General features: G+C 35.7%; 1 pseudogene; it reads right to left on the reverse strand.

The window, feature by feature from the left end:
• Positions 1 to 208: 208 nt before the first annotated feature.
• On the reverse strand, positions 209 to 22421 carry LOC131420326 (amine sulfotransferase-like; annotated as a pseudogene).
• Positions 22422 to 22994: the final 573 nt, after the last annotated feature.

Below are 22994 nucleotides of genomic sequence, written 5' to 3' on the forward strand. Positions count from 1 at the left end.
TTGCATGCTTTCTGTTTTTTCCCTGTGTCATACAGGCTAGCAACATAGACTATCTCCCAAATCACTTTAATTTTTGAAATTTCAAAGTGTTCATCAAACTCTTGGCAACTAATCTAAGCATAGTTTACTCAGTTTTTTAATTAATAAAGTTTTATAATTAACGCTTGTATGAGAAGCACAAGTGAATATGTACATTAAAATATGCTTTCTAGTTAGTGGATTTTCTACATGATTCTTTTGCACTAATTCTCTTCCTCATTATATCCCAGATGAACTTCAAGGGAAAATCTTTCATCTTCCTTTGGAATATCCTGTCAAATCTCTCATTTTGCTCCACAGTCAAGTGATGTTTCCAGTCCCCAACGGTACCTAGTGGGACAAGTACATGAACAGCGCCTGGGTGAGGAAGTAGCGCTATCAGGACAAAAGTCTCCTGCAACCCTCTTTAATGTCTTCTTGAAGTCAAGCTAAATATCTATTAGTTCTCTGCGGGGTTTGATACTTCATTTTTCCTTCTATAGGGAGGAGCTAAGAAGCAAACTTAGGAACACAGTAACAGTGAAAGTAGAGTTATAATCCTCTTCCTTATCTGATAGACTGCCACCAACCACTACCATTAAATTACAACCTTTGTTTAGAAGGAAAAACAAAACTAAGGTATACAAAAATATTAGAATATTTAAATATATTTTACTGAATACCAGGCACCATACTTGGCAAATTACCTCTATCATGTGATATAAATCTTAACACAACCCTACAAGGTAAGCATTTCTTCATTTTTAAAATGAAAAAAACTGAGATGCAAAGATTTTCAAGTAATGAAGTCAAGGTCACAGAGGGTGCCTAGAGTCCCCATTGCTGCAGTTTTACTTGATAAAAGTTTGTCACCATCATTAAGCCAATTTTTTAATGAAGAATAAGAATTTGACATCTTAAAGTATCAGATTTTCTTATGTAAACATGATTATTGGCATTTGCAACGGTTAGCAAGTCATTATAGGCATGAGAATTGCTTTATATCTGATCTAGTTGAGCAACGAGAAGTGAAAGTTGATAATAAATATGACAAAAGAAGACACAAGTTTTAAAAATATCAATACTACAGCAATTTCAATAAACTTTTACATAATCAAGAATTAATCAATGCTCATCATCAAATGTTATGAATAAATTTGAGAATAAAATAGGGGCCAGCCCAGTGACATAGTTGTTAAGTTTACACGCTCTGCTTTGGCAGCCCACGGTTCACAGGTTTGGATCCCAGGCGTGAACCTATGCACCACTTATCAGGCCGTGTTGTGGCAGGCATCCCAATCATAAAGTAGAGGAAGATGGACAGAGATGTTAGCCCAGGGCCAATCTTTCACAGAAAAAAAAGGAGGATTGGCAACAGATATTAGCTCAGGGCTAACCTTCCTCACACACAAAAAATATGAATAAAATATAGAAGTACAAATTACGTTTTACAATGATGTACATTAAAAATATTAAGGGCCAGCCCAGTGGCATAGTGGTTAAGTTCACGAGGTCCGCTTCATCGGACTGGGGTTCGCAGTTTCAGATCCTAGGCGCGCATCCAGGCACCGCTCATCAAACCATGCTGTGCCGGCATCCCACATACAAAATAGAAGAAGATGAGCACAGATGTTAGCACATGGCTAATCTTCTTCAGCAAAAAAAGAAAAGGACTGGCAATGGATGTTACCTCAGAACCAGTCTTCCTCACACGCAGAAAAAATAAAAAATAAAATAAAAATATATTAAAATTGAAATTTTTTGAACTTAAGGAGTATCAGGAAAAAATATATTCATTCTTAACAACTCCTGGCATGTTGTAGGAGCACAATAAAAATTTCTTGCATATTATTGAATAATTGAATTCATAGCTGGTTGGGTTAATGAAGTATCAATCTACTTTTTATAATGAAGAAATCTGACACATGAGATAAGAACAGTAATTACAAACTTCGTTCCCCAAAATAAAATTTATATTAAGTTTACTTCTAGAATGTTCCATGAGAAATAAAGGAAAACAAGAATTGGAGCTCTCCTGGTCACATATAACCATTATCTTCAGGTAACACTTGCTAACAAGTTTTAAAGAGTAAGTAACATGGACTAGAAGGAAGGAACCTAATGTTTATTAGTCAGGTCTAAGTGTCAGGCTTTGTACTAAAGAACTGTTTGGTTTGCTGGGATACATCTCATGGCCACTTTCATTTAGGATATTTGATCCTTTCTAGGGCCCACATGGCAGTACTTGGAGACACATGTTGGAAGCACTCCTTAATTAGTGTAGAGGCCAGGGACTCAAGGGAACTCTCACCACTTTTGCTTCTATAAACCATTGAGAACTACCTTTGTGCAGCAAACCTCCCTCGTTTGTTCTTGTCCCCCATTCATGTTTTATAACATGCTCATAATTTGCTCGTGGATCAGACTTCGTGTTCTGAAATGTCGCCTGTTTCACGACAGCTTCCACATCCTCTTCATTCAGTTATTTTTATTTATTTATTTTAATTTTTTGTTTATTGCAGTAACATTGCTTTATAACATTGTAAAAATTTCAGGTGTACATCATTACACTTCTATTTCTGCATAGATTACATCATGTTCACCACCCGAATACTAATTACAACCCATCATCACACACATGTGCTGAATTATCCCTTTCACCCTCCTCCCTCCCCCCTTCCCCTCTGGTAACCACCAATCCAATCTCTGTCTCTATGTGTTTGTTTATTGTTGTTATTATCTACTACTTAATGAAGGAAATCATACGGTATTTGACCTTCTCCCTCTGACTTATTTCGCTTTGCATAATACCCTCAATGTCCATCCATATTGTCACAAATGGCTGGATTTCATTATTTCCTTTGGCTGAGTAGTATTCCATTGTGTATATATACCACATCTTCTTTATCCATTCGTCCCTTGATGGGCACTTAGGTTGCTTCCAAGTCTTGGCTATTGTGAATAACGCTGCAATGAACACAGGGGTGCATGTATCTTTACAAATTGGTGTTTTCAAGGTCTTTGGATAGATACCCAGCAGTGGAATAGCTGGATCATATGGTAGTTCTATCCTTGATTTTTTGAGGAATCTCCATACTGTTTTCCATAGTGGCTGCACCAGTTTGCACTCCCACCAGCAGTGTATGAGAGTTTCCTTCTCTCCACATCCTCTCCAACACATGTTGTTTCCTGTCTTGTTAATTATAGCCATTCTGACAGGCGTGAGGTGATATCTCATTGTAGTTTTGATTTGCATTTCCCTGATAGTTAATGATTTTGAACATCTTTTCATGTGTCTGTTGGCCATCTGTATATCTTCTTTGGAGAAATGTCTGTTCAGGTCTTTTGCCCATTTTCTAATTGGGTTGGTAGTTTTTTTGTTGTTGAGATGCATGAGTTCTTTATATATTTTGGAGATTAAGCCCTTATCAGAAGTATGGTTTGCAAATATCTTCTCCCAATTGTTAGGTTGTCTTTTCGTTTTGTTGATGGTTTCCTTTGCTGTGCAGAAGCTTTTTAGTTTGATGTAGTCCCATGTGTTTATTTTTTCTATTGTTTCTCTTGCCCGGTCAGACATGGTGTTTGAAAAGATGTTGCTAAGACCGATGTCGAAGAGCGTACTGCCTACAATTTCTTCTAGAAGTTTCACAGTTTCAGGTCTTACATTCAAGTCTTTAATCCATTTGGAGTTAATTTTTGTGTATGGTGTAAGGTAAGGGTCTACTTTCATTTTTTTGCATGTGGCTGTCCAGTTTTCCCAACACCATTTGTTGAAGAGACTTTCTTTTCTCCATTGTATGTTCTTGGCTCCTTTGTCAAAGATTAGCTGTCCATAGATGTGTACGTTTATTTCTGGGCTTTCGACTCTATTCCATTGATCTGTGTGTCTGTTTTTGTGCCAGTACCATGCTGTTTTGGTTACTATAGCTTTGTAGTATATTTTGAAATCAGGGAGTGTGATACTTCCAGCCTTGTTCTTTTTTCTCAGGATCCTTGACTTATTTGGGGTCTTTTGTTGTTCCATATAAATTTTAGGATTCTTTGTTCTATTTCTGTGAAAAATGTTGTTGGAACTTTGATAGGGATTGCATTGAATCTACAGATGGCTTTAGGAAGTATGGACATCTTAACTATGTTAATTCTTTCAATCCAAGAGCACGGAATATCTTTCCATTTCTTTGTGTTTTCTTCGATTTCTTTCAGAAATGTTTTATAGTTTTCGGTGTACAGATCTTTCACCTCTTTGGTTAAGTTCATTCCTAGGTATTTTATTCTTTTTGTTGCAATTGTAAATGGGATGGTATTCTTAATTTCTCTTTCTGCTACTTCGTTGTTAGTGTACAGAAATGGAACTGATTTAAGTATGTTGATTTTGTATCCTGCAACTTTACCATATTCGCTTATTATTTCTAAAAGTTTTCTGGTGGATTCTTTAGGGTTTTCTATATCTAAAATCATGTCATCTGCAAATAGTGACAGTTTCACTTCTTCCTTTCCAATTTGGATCCCTTTTATTTTTTTCTCTTGCCTGATTGCTCTGGCTAGGACTTCCAGTACCATGTTAAATAGGAGTGGTGAGAGTGGGCATCCTTGTCTGGTTCCTGTTCTTAGAGGGATTGCTTTCAGTTTTTCACCATTTAGGATGATATTAGCTGTGGGTTTCTCATATATGGTCTTTATTATGTTGAGGTACTTTCCTTCTATCCCCATTTTATTCAGAGTTTTTATCATAAATGGATGCTGTATCTTGTCAACTGTTTTCTCTGCATCTATTGAGATGATCATGTGATTTTTATTCTTCATTTTATTAATGTGGTGTATCACGTTGATTGATTTGCGAATGTTAAACCATCCCTGCATACCTGGAATAAATCCCACTTGATCATGGTGTATAATCTTTTTAACCTATTGTCGTATGCGATTTGCTAGTATTTTGTTGAGGATTTTTGCATCGATGCTCATCAGTGATATTGGCCTGTAGTTTTCTTTTTTTGTGTGTTGTCTTTGTCTGGTTTTGGTATCAGGGTAATGTTGGCTTCATAGAACGAGTTAGGGAGCTTCCCCCCTTCTCAATTTTTTGGAAGAGTTTGAGAAGGATATGTATTAAGTCTTCTTTGAATGTTTGGTAGAATTCACCAGGGAAGCCGTCTGGTCCTGGACTTTTATTTTTGGGGAGGTTTGTGATTACTGTTTCGATCTCCTTACCGGTGATTGGTCTATTCAAATTCTCTACTTCTTGATGCAGTTTTGGGAGGTTGTATGATTCTAAGAATTTATCCATTTCTTCCAGATTGTTGAATTGGTTGGCATATAGCTTTTCATAGTATTCTCTTATAATCTTTTGTATTTCTGAGGTGTCTGTTGTAATTTCTCCTCTTTCATTTCTAATTTTACTTATTTGTGCCTTCTGTGTTTTTTTCTTGGTGAGTCTAGCTAAAGGTTTGTCAATTTTGTTTATCTTTTCAAAGGATCAGCTCTTGGTTTTATTAATTTTTTCTATTGTTTTTTGGTCTCTATTTCATTTATTTCTGCTCTGATTTTTATGATTTCCCTTTTTCTACTTATTTTGGGCTTTGTTTGTTCTTCTTTTTCCAGTTCCTTTAGGTGCATTGTTAGATTGTTTATTTGAGATTTTTCTTGTTTGTTGAGATAGGCCTGTATTGCTATCAACTTCCCTCTTAGCACCGCTTTTGCTGTATCCCATAAATTCTGGCATGTCGTATTTTCATTTTCATTTGTCTCCAGGTATTTTTTTATTTCTTCTTTGATTTCTTCGTTGACCCAGTTGTTCAGTAGCATTTTGTTTAATCTCCACGTATTTGTGGCTTTTCTGATTTTCTTCCTATAGTTGATTTCTAGTTTCATACCATTGTGGTCAGAAAAGACTCTTGGTATTATTTCAATCTTCTTAAATTTATGGAGACTTGTTTTGTGGCCTAATATGCGATCAATCCTGGAGAATGTTCCATGTGCATTTGAAAAGAACATGTATTCTTCAGTTTTTGGATGGAATGCTCTGTATATATCTACTAGGTCCATCTGTTCTAGTGTATCATTTAAGGCCAATGTTTCCTTATTGATCTTCTGTTTGGATGATCTATCTGTTGGTGTAAGTGGAGTGTTCAAGTCCCCTACTATTATAGTGTTACTGTCTATTTCTGTTTTTATGTCTGTTAATAATTGCTTTATATATTTAGGTGCACCTACATTGGGTGCGTAGATATTTACTAGTGTTATATCCTCTTGTTGGATTGTTCCCTTGATCATTATGTAATGCCCTTCTTTGTCTCTTTTTACAGTTTTTGTTTTAAAGTCTATTTTGTCTGATATGAGTACTGCTACCCCAGCTTTCTTTTCATTGTCATTTGCGTGGAGTATCTTTTTCCATCCCTTCACTTTCAGTCTGTGAGTGCCTTTAGGTCTGAAGTGTGTCTCTTGTATGCAGCATATATATGAGTCTTGTTTTTTTATCCAATCAGCCACCCTATGCCTTTGAATTGGAGCATTTAGTCCATTGACATTTAAAGTAGCTATTGATAAGTATGTACTTACTGCCATTTTTTAACTTTTCTTTTTCTCAGTCTTTTAGTAGTCCTTCTCTGTTCCTTTCTTCTTCTATACAGAATTGATGGTCTCTTTAGTTTGACCTCTGTCTGAAAGCTCTACTCTTTAACTCCCCTCCTCCTTCATTTTATGTTTTTGATATCATATCTAACCTCTTTTTTCTGCATTTGTATCCATTACGTTCTAATCATGGAAATAGATAATTTTTCCTATTTGTGGTCTTCTCTTTTCCCCTTAAATCAGTCCCTTTAACATTTCTTGTAGCACTGGTTTCTTGGTGACAAACTCCTTTAATTTTTGCTTCTCTGGGAAATTTTTGATCTCCCCTTCCATTTTGAATGATAACCTTGCTGGGTAGAGTATTCTTGGCTGTAAGTTTTTTCCTTTTAACACTTTAAATATATCATGCCATTCTCTTCTAGCCTGTAAGGTTTCTGCTGAGAAGTCAGCTGATAGCCTTATGGGGTTTCCTTTGTATGTAACTTGACTTTCTCTTGCGGCTTTTAGGATTCTCTCTTTATCTTTAATTGTGGACATGTTGATTATGATGTGTCTTAGTGTGGGCCTCTTTGGGTTTATCTTGTTTGGGGCTCTCTGTGCTTCCTGTACCTGGATGTCTGTTTCCTTCTTTAGGTTAGGGAAGTTTTCATCTATTATTTCTTGAAATAGATTCTCTGCCCCCTTGTCTCACTCTTCTCCTTCTGGGACACCTATAACACGGATGTTAGTGTGCTTGATGTTGTCCCAGAGGTCCCTTAGACTGTCCTCACTCTTTTTAATTCTTTTGTCTTTTACCTGTTGAGCTTGGGTAATTTCTTCTAGTCTTTCGTCCAGCTCACAGATCCATTCTTCTGTATCCTCTACTCTGCTTTTGAGTCCCTCTAGTGAATTTTTCATTTCCAGTATTGTATTCTTCATTTCTGATTGGTTCTTTTTTATATCTTCCATTTCTTTGTTGACATTCCCACTGAGCTCATCTATTCTTCTCCCCACATCAGTGAGCATCCTTAACACTCTTTGTTTGAACTGTCTGTCGGGTAGGTTGCTCATTTCTGTTTCACTTAGTTCCTTTTCTGGGGTTTTGTCCTGTTCCCTTACTTGGAATGTATTCCTTTGCCTCCTCATTTTGCCTCTTTCCCTGTGCTTGTGACCATGTATTAGGTAGGTCAGCTATGTCTCCTGCTCTTGGATAGGTGACCTTATGTAAGTGATGGCTTAGGAGGCCTGCTGTGTGCTTCCCTCAGTTCTCAATGTTCCAGGGGTGACCCCTATGTGGGCTACGTCCTTCTGTTGTGGCCTGTTTGCTCTCCCTGTAGGCGCCCAGGTTGGCCGAGTTATGCTCCTAGCCAGCTGTTGTAATGCTCAGCTGCTTGTAGTTGTTGTGGGCCCTTCAGTCTCTTTATCAGGTGTGGGGATCCCCAGCACAGTTGGCTGCAAGTTCTAATACCACATTTGTGTTGCAGTATTTCTTTTAAGTGAGTAGGCCCCCAGCGTGGCAGGTTGTTAGGCTCAGGGCCTTACAATTGCTATAAGCCTCCAGCCTTTAGGTCTCTTGTCAGCTCTCTGAGGATTGCAGCTGGGTGGGGCTGGCCTCAGGCACAGGAGCACCCAATTGTTTCAGGCTTTGGAAGGTGGGACAAACCCCCTATGTGGGTCTTTGAGAAGCATGAGTATTCTGCATCTGACAAGCCCTGCCACCCACAGGTCCACACACACAGTCAAGACAGTCCTGCCCCGTGTGCGCTCCATGACCTCACAAAGCAGACCCAGTCTCTCCATGGTGGGAGCCCCACACACTCCACCACTGCCCCACACTCTCCACCCGCTCCTTGTGCACGCCCTGCCCCACTGAAATCAGCTCAGTTACCAGGCTGCAGAGAATCCAGTCACCAATCTATGCAGGCCCAGATGTTGCCTGAGGGCTTGTTGTTGGGTGGGGCCAGTTTCTAGGGTGGGCTGCCTGCCCTGGCTGAGCTGGATTAAATCCGTGCTCTAGCAGGTGGGGCAGACCCTGGGCTAGCAGGTCTCAGGGAGAACTCCAATGGCGTCTGTGTCAGCACGCCCACACCAGGCCACAACAATGGCTGCCGCCAATGTCCCAGTGCCTGGAGAGGTCTCACCTCTCACCGAGATGCACACAGGGCCTATTAGGTGAGTCTCTTTTCACCACAGCACTGTGCACCTTTCTTTCTGGTGATTTTAGGTTGCTTTCTTTCTTTTTTTTTTTTTTATTGATGTTTTAATAGTTTTTAACATTGTGGAATTTTGGTACATTTTAGTTTGTCCATCACCATATATATGTCTCCCTTCACCCCTTGTGCCCACCCCCCACCCCCATTGCCCCTGGTAACCGCAATACAGTTTTCTCTGTCCATTTGTTGGTTTATATTCCACATATGAGTGAAATCATACAGTGTTTGTCTTTCTCCTTCTGGCTTACTTCACTTAACATAATACTCTCCAGGCCCATCCATGTTGTTGCAAATGGGATGATTTTGTCTTTTTTTATGGCTGAGTAGTATTCCATTGTATATATATACCACATTTTCTTAATCCAGTCATCAGTTGAGGGACACTTAGGTTGCTTCCACTTCTTGACTATGGTGAATAATGCTGCAATGAACATAGGGGTGCATAAGCCTCTTTGGATTGTTGATTTCAGGTTCGTTGGATAGATTCCCAGTAGTGGGATGGCTGGATCGTAGGGCATCTCTATTTTTAATTCTTTGAGGAATCTCCATACCGTTTTCCATAGAGGCTGCACCAGTTTGCATTCCCACCAGCTGTGTATGAGGGTTCCTGTTTCTCCACATCCTCTCCAACATTTGTTGTTTTTTGTCTTGGTGATTATAGCCATTCTAACGGGCATGAGGTGATATCTTAATGTTGTTTTGATTTGCATTTCCCTGATGATTAATGATGTTGAACATCTTTTCAGGTGCCTATTGGCCATCTGTATATCTTCTTTGGAGAAGTGTCTGTTTATTTCCTCTGCCCATTTTTTGATCGGGTTGTTTGTTTTTTTGTTGTTCAGTTGTGTGAGTTCTTTATATATTATGGAGATCATAGGTTGCTTTCTGAAATGGTTGAGTTTGCACATGGGTCCTTTAAGAACCGGTTTTAATTTCTTTGTGAACCAGCTTTTCTGTGAGTACTCCCCAATGCTTTAGTAGCAGGCAAAGTCAGATATTATGCCACTCGTCTCGATTGTGCTGGGTCCACAAAATGCCCACAGCAGGGGCGCTCCCGGCTCAGGGCCCCGCGCCTCCAGGGAGGCTGTGTACCTGTGAGCTGCTCCCGGCGGCCGTGAGGCGCTGCGGCTTGTGAAGGCAGCGTTTTTTCTCTCCAGAAGGGAGTCTCTGCCTCTTCCACCTCAATTAGGATTGTCATTTGTTGCAGGAGTTCCTCTTATCCAGTTTTCAGTCCTGTCTCAGGGGTAATTTTTCCACGAGTAGTTGTAAATTGGCTGTGTCTGCGGGAGGAGGTGAGTTCTGAGTCTGCCTACGCCGCCATCTTTACTTCCTCCTCCTTCATTCAGTTCTTTCCCAAGAAAACTGCTGATTTTAAGCACAGAACTTATGAGATCCTGAAGGAATTGTGAGTATGAGAAAGGATTCAGTTTATAAAGAATGCATGAGTTATGGCCAATCATTTTTATCACATTTTGGAAAATTGAACATACTTGGGCTTATTTTAAGTCTAAAGTTTGACAAGGATATATTACTTCATTACTCCTTCTGTGGAAAAGCGTTTTGATTGTTAGCTTTGTGAGAGCTTTGTACTGCTTGATTTTATAAAAACAACTTGCCTTCATTCAACCAACACTTATAGAATATCTTATATGTTTCAGAAATTGTGTTAGGTGCTGGAGAATTTTATGAGAATAATAATATGCTATCAGTGCTTGTTAAGAGCTTATAATTTCACGAGAAAAACAGTAAAGCAAGTAATTACATACAATGGGCACAAGAAAGAAAAGTCCTGATCTAGAAGGCTTTGCTGGTGACTTCTACCATACATTTAAAAAACAATGAACACCAATCATCCTAAAACTTTTCCAAAAAATTGAAGAGGAAGAAATACTTCTAAACACTTTCATAAGGCCAGCATTACCCTGATAACAAAGCCAGATAAAGACACTGCAAGAAAAGAAAACTAAAGAACAACATCACTTATCAAAGATAGGATGCAAAAATCTTCAACAAATTACTAGCAAAACAAATTCAACAACAAACTGAAAGGATTATACACCATTTTCAAGTGGGATTTACTCCTGGAAAGCAAAGATGTTTCAACATATGGAAATTAATCAGTATACTACACCACATTCACAGGATGAAGGGAGAAAAATACATGATCATCTCAATTGATGCAGAAAAAAGCATTTGTCAATATTCAACACCTTTTCATACTCAATGGTGAAAGACTGAAAGATGTTCTGCTAAGATCATGAACAAGGCAAGGATGCCCATTCTTACCACTTCCATTCAATATAGTACTGGGAGACCTAGCCAGAGCAATTAAGAAAGTAAAAGAAATAAAAGGCATCCAAATTGGGAAGGAAGAAGTAAAACTATCTCTGTGTGCAAACAACACTATTTTATACATAGAAAACTCTAAAAACTCCACAAAAATACTGTTAGAACTAATAAACAAATTCAGCAAAGTCCCAGGATACAAAACAACACACAAAAGTCAATTGTACTTCTATACACTAACAATGAACATTCCAAAAAGGAAATTAAGAAAACACTTCCATTTCTGATTGCATCAAAAAGAATAAAAAACTTAGGAAGAAACTTAACCAAGGAGGTGAAAGACTTGTGTACTGAAAACCACAAAACATGGCTAAACAAAATTAAAGAAAACACAAATAAATGGAACAACATCTCGTGTTCTTGAATTGGAAGATTTAACAATGTCAGGATGTCAATACTATCGAAAGTGATCCACAGATTCAATGCAATCCCTATCAATAACCTAATGATATTTCTGAAGATGGAAAAATTCATTCTCAAATTCATATGGAATCTCGAGGGACCCCGAATAGCCAAAAGAATCTTGAAAATGAAGAAGAAAGTTGGAGACATCACACTTCCTGATTTCAAAATTTACTGCAAATCCACAGTTATCATAACAGCGTGGTGTTGGCATAAAGAGAGACAAATAGATTAATGGAACAGAATAGAGAGCCCAGAAAGAAACCCTCACATATACTGTCAAATGAATTTTGACAAGAGTACCAAGAATATTCAATAGGGAAAGGATAGTCTTTTCAATAACGCTGCTTAGAAAACTGGATATCTACATGTAAAAGGTCAACTTGGGCTCCTACTATACCATATACAAAATTTAACTCAAAATGGATCAGACCTAAACATAAGAGTTAAAATTATAAAACTCAGAAAAAAACATAAGAGAAAAGCTTCATGACAGTGGAGTTGGCAATGATTTCTTGGATATGACAGCAAAAGCACAGGCAACAAAAGAAAAATAGATAAAATGGACTATGTCAAAATCTAAAACTCTGTGCATCAATGGGACAATAAGAGTGAAAAGGCAACACATGGAATAGAAGAAAATAGTTGAAAATCATGTATCTCATAAAGGGATAGTATCTAGAGTACATAAAAAACTTCCACACTCTACAACAAGAAACCCAAACACACAATTAAAAAAAACGCAAAGTACTTATGTACATATTTCTCCAAGGAAGATATGCAAAAGGTCAATAAGCACACGGAAAACTACTCAACATCACTAATCATTAGGGAAACACAAATCAAAAATCACAATAAGATACCATTTCACACCCATGGGATAGCTATTATTTTAAAAAAGCAAAAACGCCAACAGAAAATAACAAATGTTGATGAGGATGTGGAGAAATTGGAACCAAACTAGTGGGAATGTAAAATCATGCAGTTTTGATGGAAAATAATATTAATAGCATGGTGGTTCCTCAAAAACTTAAGAATAGAAATACCATATGATTGAATAATTCATCTTGTGGATATATATCCAAAAGAATTGAAAACAGGGAGTGAAAAAGACATTTGTACCCTTGTGGTCATAGCAGCATTATTCGCAATTGTCAAAAAGTCAAAGCAATATATGTATCCATCAATGGATGAATGGATAAACAAAATGTGGCATATACATACGAAGAAATATTATTCAGCCTTAAAAATGATGGAAATTCTGATATATTCTACAATATGGATAAATCTTGGTGACATTATGCTAACTGAAATAAACCAGTCAAAAAAGACAAATATGGCATGTTTCCACTCAGATGAGATACTTAGAGTAGTCCAATTCATAGAGACAGAAAATAGAATCACGGTTGCAGCGGCTAGGAGGAGAGGAGGACAGGAAGTCACTGTTTTGAGATACAGAGTTTCAATTTTACAAGAAGAAAAATCTCTGGAGGTGGATGTGGGGATGACGGTTCACAATAATGTGAATGCACTTAATGCTGCAGAACTGTACACTTAAAAATGGTTAAAATGGGGGCTGGCCCCATGGTGTAGTGCTTAAGTGTGGCACGCTCTGCTTTGGTGGCCCAGGTTCGAGGGTTCAGATCCTAAGTGCAGACCTACACTACCTGTGAGCCATGCTGTGCCAGCAACCCACATACAAGGTAGAGGAAGATTGGCAGAGGTGTTAGCTCAGGGTGAATCTTCCTCAGCAAAAAAACAAAACAAAACAAAAAAGTAAAAATGGTCAATTTTATGTTATAGATATTTTGACACAATAAAAAAATACATTGAGGGTAAAAACTGGAAACAGAAACACAATGGGCAATGGTAGCTTCAGGGAAAGAGAGATTAATTTTATCTTGGAAAAGTTAGAGCAATTTTCAGGGGGAAAAAACATTCCTTCCAATTCAAGAAGGAAGGATAAGAAATGTCCCTGGAAAATTGGGAGAATTCCTTTCTGAGCATAAAAGTAAGTCCTGTTGGCTTATGTGCTCTATAAATAAAAGGTTTAATCCTCTTTTTCTCATAAATCAGTGCCTGTCACATGGTAGGCATTAAATACTTTTTGAAGAAATAAGTTATATATTAGTGAATCAACATTATCAATCAGAGCTCACAAAATAGTGAACTTCATATGTGTTTCATTTAACTTATGCAATGTTTTAAGATAGCTTTGAATGGATGCCAACATGTAAATATTACGTGATTTCACATGAAAGCTACTTTTCAAGATTCTGTTAAAATAACAGGAAGAACTTGCATCACAGGTCACACATTCACCTCTGTTTAATTAGCCATATCTTAGTGGCTTCTCACCCCAGGGCTCCACAGTGCCCTTTAAGTTACGGCTGGTCTAGACATTTGAGCTTGCCTTTATTGCTGCAGATGGTTATACAGAAAGGAATCATGAAAGATGACTGTTTACAGTGAGAAAGGAGCCCACAGGAAGACCAGTAATTAAGGGATGGGCAGGATATTAGAAACCCCAAAATAAGGCTGAGAAGTAGTTGGGTATGAAGATAATTAGGGGAATGGGGCTCATTGAAACAAAGATAAGAAAAGCTTTCAAAGAAATAATATTTAAAAAAAAGATAACCATCTCTTCTTACCTTCTTCGTCTCCTCAAACATCACGAACAGAATATTGAAGTCATGTCTGTGCTCATATCAGCCTCTGATGTGATCAAACCAAAGGCTTTCCATCACTGTGGGAAAAATTGGTAAGTAATAAGGTAAAGATGTTGCACTTATTGAGCAGCAAACTATAGTCTTTCTTTTCTGTTTTGGAATCCTGAGAAAGAAAAATAAAGCTCCTACCACTAGATAGCTATACTATCTTTTTAAAATTGTGTTTTGGGGAACAATTACATGATTTTAATAGAAATCTGCCTTTCCTATGTATGTAGGAAAGCAGCAATACAGAAAAAAGAATCCCAGAGAACTAATCTTGAAGATTTCTTTTAGGTAAGCCCCTTCCTTTTCCTCCTTCCTCCACCTGAAATCATGTCTTTATTTCTCCTCTTATTGTCTGTTTTATAAGCTCTGCATAGCAACTTGAGCCATCTACAATGAAACAAAACCTGAATACAATCTTCTAAATGAGTGAGTGCCCCGGTTTCAAACTCCACAAGCCTCTTGCATCAATCTATCCTCCTCAGTGTTGGAATGAAAATTCCACAGCTGCCGTATAAGGCCTGCCAAGGTCCATGACAGAGCACAGAAACTACACCCACCCTGAGCATTAGCTATTCTGTAGCACATGGATCTAGCTAGTTTGAAGCTCTAGAACAATTGTAGTTCTTTTACGAGTGGGTCAAAATATTTCTTAAACAATATGTTTGCAACCTTGAGAATCCCCAAAGTCGTCCTGGTGAGGCTGGAAAAGCCATTGGGTGCAGATTAAGTTGAGGAACAATAGTAACCACCTTATGTCCCTTCCACCTTCTATCGTTACCCTTCTCCATCTCTCTAAATTATGTTCCTTAAGTTTGGGAATTTGGCTAAATAGCAACATTGCCTCATAAACATGGTGAATGATAAATAAATTCAGTTACCTTTTCCATCTAGAAACTTTTTCATGAAATGTTCTATATTTTCTGTAGCTTCTAATGTAATCAGCAAATTTGAAAAATGAAAATATGAAATCAAAACATCTTTGGGGTTTCTGTAGATGTAAACAATCTACAGGGGAAATAAAAAATTCTTAACAATTCTTAGTTATCCTTATAGTTTTCTCTAACACCTACGTTGTATTTCATTATATAAATGCATAATAATTTATTTCATCCAGTTTACTCATAGAAATTTAGGTTGTTCCCAATTCTTTGCTATTACAAAAACTGCTGCAATAAATAACTTTATTCCCACGACATTTCACATGTGCAAGAATATAGGATTAATTTCTAAAGGTGAAATTATTTATTTGTAAGATTGATTAATATTGCAAATTACCTTGCATAAAAGCTATTTCAATGTACGCTGTGAGCATTAAGTGATATTAAATATACAGCCAAGGTAGCATTGGAGATCAGCGAAAAACAGAAAAACTGAGCCAGCCCTGATGGCCTAGTGGTTCAAGTTTGGCACTCTCCGCTTCAGTGGCTCAGGTCCAGTTCCTGGGCACTGAACACACATCACTCAACAGTCAGTAGCCATGCTGTGGTGGCAGCTTACATAGAAGAACTAGAAGGACCTACAACTAGAATATACAACTATGTACTGGGGCTTTGGGGAGAAAAAAAAGAAAAGAGAGGAAGATAGGCAACAGATGTTAGCTCAGGGCGAATCTTTCCCAACAAAAAAAAAAAAAAAGGAAAAACTACTTAACAGATGATGTTGAAACAAATGATTATTCATATAGGAAAAAGAAAAGAAAATGGAGTTTTACCTCACACCATACACAAAAATCATTTACAAATGGATTAGGCTTTAAATATGAAAGCAAAACTTTGACATCTGAAAATGAAAAATATAATTCTAGTCTTGGAGAAGGGAAGGATTTCCTAAACAGAAAAAACTATTTAAAATGTTAAAATTAAAAACGAACAGAGATCGATCTTGAAAATTCCCTGAGCAGACAAAATCAATTCAGTCATACAAGCAAAGCTTAATTTAGCTTAATTTGCAAGGGTACCTTGACCTAGGTCTTTTTTTCGTTTATGACTCTGATAACGGTAAGGAAAACTTAAACTGTTTCCCAAGATTGATGTGAAGTAACCGCTGACCAAATCCCTGTCATTTAGAAAATTCTAGTATTATAACCAATCACTGCGAAGAATAAACAGTCACTGCTCTCTCACTATATAAGCTGCTTCATAACACTATATCCCGGATAACAAAATATTGGAATCATCTAATTATTCAATGAAGGGAAAGCATAGGTCTGATAGAATTACTTACACAAATTATAAAATTATATAGCAGTGGAAAATAATATTGAAAATCAAGAACAAACAAAGACATATGGCAAAAACCCAAGGGAAAAAGAAAATAAGTTACAATATAAAGTGAAGTAAAATTTAAAGCCAAATGATTTAAGAAAACGACACCTAATTTGTTTGCAGTGACCAACAGAACAGGAATATTTGTATGTTGAATAATGTAATAGAAAAAGTTAAATGGCACAAATTCTAGACATTCTAGATTCTTTGATTCTGCAAAGTTTTTGATTTAGCAACTATCATAGTGGGATATTTATACATGATTATCTTTAAGCATAAGTATAAAAGAAGTAACAAAATTAATTTACAAAATCATTTAACAAAATTTATTTTATATATATGTGTGTTAGGGCCCCACACAGAATATACACCATTTTCTCATGTATTCTTGTAACTGCTATTGAACATTGAATATTGAATATGAATAACTATTGAATATTGATCATGTAATTGGCCATAAAACTTCTTAATGAATTTCATAAATTAGAACTCTTATAATACCATTACTTATGGATAGTGCTATAATACTAATAATCAGCGATGGCCAAGTTAAAAAAAATATATAAACACTTGGGGAAAAAATCTTCAGAATAATTTGGACCAATTAGAAAACTAAAACTGAAATGATAGATTATAGATATTATCAACCTATATATTAATATAGATATTAAATCTATAGATAATAGATTTAAAGCAAGCAGTTTTCCCAGTTTATGCTAAAACCAGTAATTTTAGCTACACTAAAAAATATAGCTAGACTAAATTATAGCTATACTAAAAAGGATAATCATCATTTTAAAATGTCATTTAAAAAAAATAAATATTGGACATTGATAATGCTAGTCATTTAACTAAAGAGGATAGAAAAATGAATGCAAGCAAAATATGAAGAAATAATTAAAATAAAAGCAGAGATAAATGAAGTAGAAGACACAAAATTATGTTTCAAAAATAAGCTAGTTCTTTGGAGGAAAAAATCCCAATATAATAGAAAACTGCTGATATCCAAAAAAATGTAAAAAGGAAAAAATATAAAATATTTCATCATTACAAATGAATAAAAAAGATATAATCACAGAATTGGAGAAAATTCATCAGATCATGAAAGACTATGTTGTGATTATTTCCCATATTTTGACATGTAGATAAAATAGGGATAATTTGCTTTGAAAGCAAAATTATAATATTGGTTTAGAGAAAGGTAACTAATTAAAGTAAACTGATGAGAAAAATGAAAATGTTGTAGAACTGTCAAGCTGACAGGATCAGATATATTTTTAATGGACTTTAACTAAATCTTAAAAAAATTCAGTTATTTTATGTTTTTTAAACTACTTAACAAAAATACAAAAGCCTTCATAATTTATTTTACAAGACTAGAATTACAGTGATACTAAAATTAAATAAAGATAGAACAATCATTGAAAATTGAAGTCTAGTTCTAAAATAACTACAGATTAAATTCCTGAGTAAAAATAGCAAAACTCTTTCAACACTATGTTAAACAAGTATTATGCTATAAGCAAATAGGATTTATTCCAGAAATAGGACATCATTAAATTATTAGTGGATTTCATTTCGCTATAGAATAAAGGGAGAAAAAAATACCGCATCGTCAGAGTGGCCAAAAAAGGCATTTTGTATGATTGGGCCTTTTCTGAATAAAGAGAAAAAAAAAAAAAAGTAAAAGTAAAACTCTAAGTAAACAAGAATAGAGAAAACAAATTTCTCAGCATTACACGCCTCAAAAATCAATTGCAAAACAAAACAAAACAGAAAATAAAAACGAGAAAAGATACTAAAAATGCTAGAGAGAAAAGAATAAGAGAAGGGTGTTTCTCATCATCTATATTATTCTATTTTTTTTTGCAGATTTTAACTACTGAAATAGAAAAAAAGAGATGTAAATATTAGAAAGTAAAAGAAAATAAAATGTATTATTATTTAAGATGAAATATATTCCACAGAATAAAGGGAAAATTAATGAAACTAATAACAGATATTAAAGGAGCCAGAGTACAAAACCAAAGCCCTTTTCTTTATAACAGCACTAATAGAAAAGACAGTAGTGAAAAAAACATGCAGTTCATAATAGCCATAAAAATAACAAAGAACTGGAAGTTCAGGAAAAAATATTTAATAAGCATACAAAGAACAACATAGTGCATTTGGGGGATCTGAAAGCAGACCTGAAAAGTAAAAAGTGATAAAATGGTGTTGGGTAGATATTGGAATATGGCAATACTAATGATTGTCCCAGAATTAATCTATATATTTAATCAATTCAAAACAACATCTAAAAATCATTGGGGGAATTAACATAAGAAAAAGTAAAATTGATGGGATTTGCCTTATCAGTTACGACATTTAAAACAGTGCAGAACTGCCACATAGTAAACAGATCTAACAAACTTTGGAATAAAGAATGCAGAATCAGAGGGAGGGACTATGGAAACAATATATCAAAATGTAGACTTCAAAACAGTAGGGAAAGTAAATACATAAACAAATCACATTGGGTCAATTGGCTAACATCCTTGGCAAATACCGTGCAATAATTATATTTCAAATCAAATGCAGTACCAAATATAATTTACAATTAAATGTAAAAAATAAAATCATGAAGTTAATTAGAAAAAAACCTGGAAAGTATTTACATAATCTTTGTGGTAGGGAAGTGCGTGTTTAGCAAGACTCAAGAGCCATAAGTTATGAAGGAAAGATAGATAGATTGGTTACATAAAATAAAAGGATTCAACAATTTTTAAAGGTAATCTATTAATTAGGACAATATTTGCCCCACATAAATGATTCTGCAAAACAGTAAATAAAAGGCAAGCTAAAGAAAAATAGCAAAGGATATAAAGGATATTTCAAGACTTGGAAATACATAAAAAGATGGTCAAACATATTAAAACCAAATGAGCTGCAAATTACTTGAGAATGAGACTGTTTTTACCTAGCACATTAGCAAAGACTGATCATTCCAATCACTGGTGAGTGTGTGAGGAAAAAAGCATTTTTATTCACTTTTTAATGAAGTGTAAATTGATAGATTACCGAAGGCAAGTAGATAATACATACCAACACTTAAAATATTCGGACACTTTAACCTGAAAACTCCACTTTTAGGAAAATATTTCACCAGATCAAAAATGTGTAAAGCTCTATAAGAGTGTTTATTGCAATGTGATATGTACATTTGCTACAACTTACCTGCCCACAATACACGTTCAATATTGTGTAGCCATATAAAATCCTACTAAACCATTAAAAAGAGTAGAATATCTCGTGCTGACATAAAAGATTCATGGCTATATGTTGTATAATTACACTGCAAACAATGTGTGTGGTCACCTAAGTTATGTACATATTTATAATTCCATATATATATATTTTTCTTTTTTAAATTTTTCTTTATTTTTTTCCCCCAAATCCCCAGTAGATAGTTGTATGTCATAGCTGCACATCCTTCTAGTTGCTGTATGTGGGACACGGCCTCAGCATGGCCGGAGAAGTGGTGCGTCGGTGCGCACCCGGGATCCGAACCTGGGCCGCCAGCAGTGGAGCGCGCTCACTCAACCGCTAAGCCACTGGGCCGGCCCTCCATATATATTTTTAATGTGCAAAACAATATCATAAAAATTATAATAACCACATTTAAAAGAATGTGGGTGAGTGGTGCTGGAGAACAAAATTGGAAGAAAGTATTTTTGTTTATGCAAAAGGTCTATAAACTATTTCTGTGACATACCTTAGCTTTTTTGTTCTTGAAACCTTTGGGTGCTAAATAACATGGGAGGTGGGAAGTGAAGAGAGGAGAGGATGGTCTCTTGCAACAGTCCATTTTGTGCTCATCGTATTTGAGGAAGGGGACACTTATCATTTCACCATTTCAGTTCTGTTACCGTGTCCCTCAAAATAAATTAAGCTTAATATCTGCTGTGCCCAGGTGGTGCCTGTAACAATAAATAATCTTGTTTTCAACCCTGAATTAATTTTCAATAACTCTCAATAGTAATGCTTTTATTTTTTTAACTACTCTAAGTACACCAATGAATTTGTCCAAGATTTTGTATGTCTTTGTATTTTACATTAAAACGAGTAAAGGTAAAATCAAGGGCTCTTAGTTCCTTTTTCACTCTGAGCGGCTGTGGTTGTTCTGAGTCCGTGATGATAGTCATTCAGATGAATCCTTCAGCTCCTTCTCTGTTTCCTGTACTTCATGTCAGTCCTCTTCTAAGATTCTCTGTGGCTACATCTGTTTCTCCTTCCTTAGTCTCCTTAGAGCTTGATCTTTTAAAGTACAGACAATTAAAGCTCAAGGCCCTTTACACCTCTTTTTTTTTTTTTTTTTGTCTAACTGTGTGGCATACGTCTTCCCATACAAAAGGCAGTGACAGCAAGCATTCTTGTCCTGTTTCTGGTTTTAAATGTAATATTTTCAATATTTCACTATTGCATATGATGTTTGTGGTGGTGATTGTTAGATTCTGTTTATCAGGTTAAAGAAGTTCCCTTTTCTCCCTAGTTTGTTAGTAGTTTCCATTATGGACGGATGCTGAATTTTATTGAATGCTTGTTCTGCGTCTATTGAGATGATAATTCAGGCTTTCTCCTATACTCTAGTAACGTGGGTGAACTACACTAACAAATTTTTAAACTAATTTTGACTCTTGAATTAAACTGATCTTGGTTGTAGTGTATTTTTTTGCCTTGCTAGATTTGCTTTGCTTATATTTAGTTCAAGATTTTTGCATCTATGTTCATTAATATACCATCAATGTTCTAAAAGGATGTGAGATGCTAAAAATCTTACAAATTTCAATACTCAACTGATTTATCTACATGAGAGATTTGATACACTTTATGGTGAATCCTGGGGAGACTCACTAATCTCCCCTCCAAGAAGATCAAGAACCCAGCAGGCTTGACTGAGGACTACCGTGCGGTGCCCCAAACTCTTGGGCTGGATTAGAGGTAAAGGAAAGACACTTTTATGACTGTAGTGTTTGACCTAAAACTAGGCAACCTGAGATGCCAGCAACATCTAAGGGAGGAAAAAAACCCTAATATCAGTTGTCTGTTTAGCAGAGAGGAAGAATCCAGGGATAAGTTAATGTGGTACGAATTAGAGGAAAGAAAACAAGGTCATGAATTTCAAAGTAGATGGAGAAAGGGAGGGACTGGAGCATTTTCAGGAAAATCAAGAATGATTTTTTTTGTATTGACTTCGAGTCCAGTGTATCTTTGAGCAACATGAACCACTCTATACAACATTGCTCCAATCATCTTATGTTCTAAAAGGCACAATATAAAAAATAAGCTTTTTTTTTTTTTACAATGTAAGATTTGAGAGCAATTTACTTTAGTTCAAAATAATTTCATTATTATAGAGAAATACAAAGCAATTAGAGTAATTGAGCATTTTAAGAGTTAGTTCTGAAAGCAAAATCATACAAAAAAAATCATGCTGGGTTTTAAAATATATTTTCTTCCATTCTCAGACCAAGAAAACAGGTCAGCATTTGCCAAATATCTACTTTGGCTCAATATTTGTTTTATTCATATATGCCATCAGAAATGACAATATATGCATCTCAAATAGCCTTTTATCGTAGAGACTTGAAATTTATTTAACTTTTTTTTTTCACCCTAAATGATCGTCTAAAGGTAAACTGGGCTCCTGTCAATGTCTGGAAAATGTACCTTTGTACACATCTATTACCAAGCCGGAGTGAAGACTGATAACAGGTGGCCCACTCCTCAAACTTACCAAGTTTTGGATATGTAATTATGAAGACATCATCATCTCTAATTTCAAATTCATCAAGATTTTTTAGTAGGTCAATATCAGCTGTAGAACGAAGAAAATAATAGCCTTTAAAGTTCAATAAATACTTGTCTGTGTTCTCCATAATTATTCACCTACAAGTAAAAACAGATAAAATTCCTTTTAGGTCTTAGTATTTTATAATAACGACTAACACTTATTGAGTGTTCAATGTGCCAAACACCATTTAAATGTCGTATGTGTATTACCACATTTACCATCCTTTTCACAGCAACCCAATATTGCTAGAGGTATTGTTATTATCACTGTTTGAAAGATGAGGAAACTAAGATACTAAACCCTTGTGGGGTTTTAGAAAAACCCCACAAGGGAGGTATTATTACGATTCCAAAAATACAGATGAGGAAATTACAGCACAGGAGGTTCTGTAAAGTGTTCAAGGTTGCCCAGCTAGCAGAGCTTGCAAGATCTGATGCCAGACTCAGACCACAGAGTCCATGCTTTTAATCCTTTTACCATACAGATTCTTATTGTTTTCTATTTTTATTCTGTACATTTTTCATTGTTATAGAAATAGAAAATTATTTAATGAATGTAATTTTTATTTGTTTTTCTTTTTTTTTTTTTTCCTGGAACATTGATAATATGCTAACTCTGAAAGAAACTTGTGAGGCTGTAGGATCTGATACACTGTTTC

Source organism: Diceros bicornis, chromosome 23 (genome assembly GCF_020826845.1).
Source record: "Diceros bicornis minor isolate mBicDic1 chromosome 23, mDicBic1.mat.cur, whole genome shotgun sequence".
Taxonomy (NCBI): domain Eukaryota; kingdom Metazoa; phylum Chordata; class Mammalia; order Perissodactyla; family Rhinocerotidae; genus Diceros; species Diceros bicornis.